Here is a 6099-nt window from a genome sequence, read left to right on the forward strand (position 1 = left end):
CTGAAAGGGAAATCCAATCTTCCTAGTTCAGAACTACACCAACTCCTTTGCCCGCCACAGGAAGGGATTTGGCTACTCAAACCAAGTAACCCATTTCTCTTTGTTTAGGAACATGGTGATTACACTCAGGGGGTATAAATAAGATAAAGGACCCATGCACACTAGATTTTTTTCATTTGGCAAGCAGAATAAAAATCATCTGAATACATCCCTGTGGAAAAATTATTTTTATAGACTTCTTATAGGTTTCACAAAATCTACTGCACACTTTTTTAAAAGTAAGAAAATGGCTTTTTTAATGATACTTAAAATATATGGCATGGCAAGAATTATTTAAAATGCGTTTCTAGGGCCTGAAGTTTGGTACTGCCTGTTAAAATATAGATGATTTGGATAAAGCTGTCTTCTTGGGAATAAATGTGAGACCCAGGCTCCACTTATTACAAAGCTAATAGGAAGGAACTTGGTATTCAGACAGTTAATTAATTGGTATAAATTCTCCCAAGATATTAGATCCCCTGAACTCACCAGTTAGTGGTTGGTCATTGGCCCGTGTGCCTTAACAGCTCTTAACCCAGAGCCCAGCAACACGTGGTTCACACAGAAGAAGTCAACACAAAGCAGATGAAGAAGAAGCAGAGCTGAACCCAACAGACACGTGACCACGACTCACCAGCACGTGTTTCCTGAGCAGTGTGCCAGGCCCAGGAAAGCAGACACATGATCCACGTGGTCAGGATTCTCAGTCTCCACTTTCATGAGCCACAAGCTTGATTTTCCATGTTGGTGGGCATACTTTGTGCAAAAACACATCTCCATTTAAAAAAAAAGGCTATGCACCTACACCTGTGACCAGCCTGTATGAGGATGTGTGTGTGTGTGTACATATGTGCATGCATGTGGGTGTATGCATACATATGCATGACTAAATGAATGGGTAAATGAATGAAGTTTTTTATATCTACATGAAGCAGATCTAATATATGAAGATCTGCGTTTACAAAAAGGCTTTCCTTTTTTTCATCATGCAGCAAATCACCGAAATATTACACTATTTTGTGTCTAGCATCTCCCTTCAAGGAGCTATGAAGACATGAAGCACCACAGAAGTCAGAATTCACAGTCTATCTGAGAAGGCCCATGACAGACTCGAACCAGACCACATCAAATATCTGACGCCAAGTGTAAAAGCTGCCAAAGTTACTTTCGGCCCGGTTTGGCTGAGAAGACTGAGAGAGTGCGTGTTAAGAAGGACAGGAAAGATGGTAGGTTTTAGATGGCTAAACAGGCATCTCAGGGAGGTACAAAAGCAGAAGAAATGACTTAGGAACAAAAATAAGCCTTCTGTTTGCTGATAGAGGTGACAGCACCTGCCCTGATCAGAGCCACAGGAAACAGGGATCATTATAGTGCGGGTACTCGTTATGAAGGGGTAACAAGCTGCCTGGAGAAGTTGATTTGTTACATCAGGGAGTCATTTTAGCATCTTTAGTTGTAATAACAGGGTGTTCCTTCTGTATGGTGAGAATTCACCCCAGGATTCCTTTAAAGAACACACCCCCTTGACATTGAGTTAATGATTTCATTCACACTCAGCTTTTCAATATCTCATCTCAGTAGTTCCCAACTTTTGGACCACAGAGTTATGGCAGAGGTCAAATAAACACTGCCTAGAAATGACTTGTTCCTGGTATATTGCCACGATCTCTTTCTAATACGAGTAGATACTGCATGAGACATAAAATGCAAATTCACTCAAAAGCAACAGTAACCTACACTGCCCCAGGCGCCAGCCTATGGCTTCACATGGAGTCACTTTAACAATAACCCAAATGTCACTGGCTCCAATCTCGCTGCTGTTCATGCAGGACATCAGCCTCCAGTAAAATACACCCTAAGCGTTTCTAGGCGATCTCAACGATTTGGGGCCTGCACCTGCAAACAAAGCCGTCCTCTTCTCCAGCCGGCCACTGGGCGGCGCTGCGTTCGCAAGACTTCCTCTCGAGCCTTCAAGCACCCCAAGGCCTCTTAACTCCAGCCAGGCCTAAACTGCAGGATGGTTTATACAGAGTATACGTTAGTTGCTCAGTAGTGGCTGATTCTTTGCGACCCCATGGACTGTAGCCCGCCAGGCTCCTTTGTCCAAAGGATTCTCTACGCAAGAATACTGGAGTGGGTTGCCATTTCTGTCTCCAGGGTTTTTCCCTACCCAGAAATCAAACCTGGGTCTCCTGCACTGTAGGCAGATTCTTTACTGTCTGAGTCACCAGGTAGATGGGGAATATCTCATTCTTCCTTCCAGTTACTATTCCCAGAGCAGTCATATTAGCACCACACACAATATTTTACTGAGAGTGTTTTAGGAAAACAACTCTTTCAGTTTTTACTTACAGCCCCTAAGCTATAAATGAAAATGGTATGTGAATGTGAATCCCATTGAGGTTGGTCAGGAAGAAAAACACCAGGGACAGAGTCCAAGATGTGCTCACAATCACCCTTCCCACAATCTGCTGTCAAAATATACATTCTGTTTGACTCAGCAAATTAAACCTCTAAGTGCACAAGGAAGTAAAAGGTGTAAGAGGATTTTCACTGCAGATTATTTGCAAAAGTGAAAAAGGAGAAACACACATCTCCTAGTGCAGTACAGAAATGGTTAAATTATGACACACAGACAAGGTAGAATATAGGCAGCTGTTAAAACAAAAATGATGTCGACTTGTAAGTACTGCTGGAGAGCTCTGCAATGCATCTTTTTTTAAAAAAATATTTATTTATTTGGCAGCTCTGGGTCTTAGTTGAGGCATGCAAGTTCTAGTTCCCTGACCAGGGATCAAACCCAGGTCCCCTACACTGGGAGCACAGAGTCTTATCTACTGGACCACCAAGAAATCCCTCTGTGATGCATCTTTAAGTCAAACAAGCCAGCCAGAAAACATTAGGGACAGTGTGCTCAAATTTCCAAAATGTGTGGGGAAGGGAGGGGAGGTGTACATATTGATATTATATGTCAGGAACAAAACCCATGGAACTATTGAAAACCTTTCTCCATCACTCCCATTCTCTGACCACTCAGATCCTTTCTGAAACTGATCTGAGAAACAGTAAGAGAGATCCAAGTGTTAACAGTCTTCAAATGGCCGTATTCATCCTCATAAGAAGAGACGAAAGAGGACTCAGTGAATGGAAGCAGGCAGGCAGCCAACCAGAAGATGGAAGAAAAGACGTACCTAGGGTTTTTAGAAGGGGTGGGGAGATGGAGATCCTGGAGCAGTTACTACAGATTTGGTTTATGGGAGAGAAAGCTAGGTGAAGTAGGGCTCAAGAATGTTTTAATGTGTCATATTCTGTGTGACCTCCACAGAGTCTGCAAATACAGCCATGACAAAGATCTAAAACATGCGTGAGGTTTTGAGATCAGATTGGTGTTTCTTTCCCATATTTCTGTGCTGCCCATGACATGACAACAAAAGCCTAGTTTAAGATTGTAGAAGTCTGAAAAAATGCAAGGAAGGACATCCCAGAAGTTGTCCCAGCATTAACCTCTGCCAAGTTTAATTAGGTGCTGGTGGGCTTTGTTGTAACGGAAGTCCACTAGTTATAATGAGAGTGTATTACATTTATAATTGTAATAGGTGGATATTTTACCTTCACTCAGGGCAGGGATTTGGGTGAGGGAAGCGAGGTGACTAGGGTGCAAAACTTAAGGAGACACTGACTCTCAGCATCTTGCTGGTTCAGAGCCCACATATAAAAGTCCCCGTGAGGGAGTGCCTCCTTAACTGAGCACTCTAGCTACCCTGCTTGCCTCAGCCCTTCCTGGCTCTGCTTACTTTGTTAATCATAGTTCTGAATCTCATTTAAATTCAAACTGGGATGTTACCTGCCACACAGACTGTATACAGAGTACCTTGCCATTCCAAAAGCACTTTCATGTACATATTTCACTGGCTCTTCATGACAATCTCAGAGGAAAATGAGAAGGGGATGATAATTCCATTCTACCAGTGGAGACCAGAAAGGTAAAGAATCTTGCCCAAGGTCACACTGCTAAGTGACAGCAAACTAAACTCAGTTCAGCTGACTCCAGTGATTACCATCCCCAAATATTTCCATGACACCACCCACACAGAAAACAAGGCAAAACAAGCAAAAAAAAAAAAAAATCACTCATATGTATCAGGGGAAAAAACGAACCTCTGAAGTGAACCTAGTCCAAATATTCATGTCTCCCATCAAATAAGGCCCTGCATCTCCCTTCTGCCCCCTTGGAAACCATAGGAGGCAGAACCCACAGAAGATAGAGGCAGCCTCTAACCAAGATGGCCACCCCAGTAGGAAAAGCTCCTCTGAATTCCCTATTAGCGGCAGGTTTTCAGGAGGGACTGTGGGGGGGGGGGGGGGGGGGCGTTGAGGGCGAGAGTGTCCCTGGCTGCAGGTTGGTACCAGATATGAGCCATAGGAACTCTTCTGGAGCTTGGGGTGGGGGGAGGGCATCTGCACAAGAGACCTTAGCCTAAGAGAATCTTTCAGAATTGGACATCCCAGCAGGAGTACATGCAACTATTTGCGGTCAGCACTTCCAGCTTTTCCGCTTGAGAAGAGCAGAAGGAAATCACATGGCATCACTAGCCACTAGCCTGGAGCTCAGCCAGGTGGCCTGGAGACCTAGAAATTTGCTTAGGGAGTTAATTTGGGCAGACCCTGAACTACCCTAAATACAGTTGTATTTTAGGGCACAGCATGATTCCAACACTGCATTTAGTAAAAAAGAAGAATAACTCTCCCCCTGCCCTCTGAAGGTTTGTTTTTCTCAGTTCCCACTGGTACTTTCTTTTTTAAAAAGTTTCAAAATGAATCAGCAAAGCACACTCATTTGCCAATTGTGCTTTTTCTCCCCTTTCTTTCACAAAAAAATCCTAAATCATATCTGGTAGAATTCATCCTGTTCTTGTTTACCTGTTCCTCTAAGAATATGGATTCATTTCCCTCTAGCCTGGGTTTAGGTAAACTGTTTAACCAAGCCTTTGCCTCCCTCTTCTGTTAAAAAAAGGAAAAACACACAAACTCAAGTTCTATATTTAAGAAAAGGTTTAGAGGAAACTATCTTGGATGCTTACACAAGCTGTGCAAAGTGGCTTTAAACAGCGTCTAGTATTACAGTATTATCCTCTTACCAGGTTCAAATTAATACTTCCCAGAAAAAGTAAACTTTAAATATCAAATCAGGATCAATTGCACACCCACCTGAGTAGCTGAACAAAATCAATGGAGCAATTCTTTAGTCACTGGACTAAAAGATTCAAGATTGATTTTTCCCCCTTTTAGCAAAGTATGAAACTCCCTGGTAACCTGAACTATTATTATTGGAGTCCTGTATCTTGCAAGGATTTCTGGGCAGTTTATCGAAAAACCATCTTTCAACAGCTACACGGGTAGCTGAATTTGCATGATCTCATCAGGCAAAGATTCTTTTAACAACATTAACCTCAGAAACAGAAAAAAATTTATATATGTGTGTGTGTGTCTTCTGCTAAGTAGCAGAGTTTTCAATTATAACATTCCTTTGCAAACTCAGCTATATCCTAAAACAGCCAGTGATCGCCTCTCATTATACTCAGCATTCTGAGAACTGAGTTCTAAAGGACCTTACACTGTCTTGAAGGTAACGAGAGATTCCTTTAAGGGAGTTTTTCTTTCTGAGGAGGACGGCTACATACCCGTGGATTACTGAAAAGCCCTCCTGGGCCTGTCTTGTTTAGGAGCTGTTTCCACAGTCGGGTCTTCTGGGTTTATAGGGTGCCCTTCCTCTAAGTGAGGCTGACCACTACCGAGCATTGAATTAGGCTCTCAGTGTACACATGGACACACGCTGCCAACCAGGCACCATTGCCCTCGTTTCTCAGCAGAGGAAGGAGACCGAGAAGTAACTTACCTGGTGGAGTCGCCCGATCTGCGCTCTCGGAGGCAGCGCGCCTCCGCCCAGCCCCGCTTCTGTGAAGCCGCTTTCCTTGCCCGGTAGGCAGGCACAGCTGAGACCAGTAACGCCCTGGTGATCAGAATCACCTGGGAAGCTTGTTCCCTCTACCTTCCCAAAGC

Source organism: Cervus canadensis, chromosome 14 (assembly GCF_019320065.1).
Source record: "Cervus canadensis isolate Bull #8, Minnesota chromosome 14, ASM1932006v1, whole genome shotgun sequence".
Lineage (NCBI taxonomy): Eukaryota > Metazoa > Chordata > Mammalia > Artiodactyla > Cervidae > Cervus > Cervus canadensis.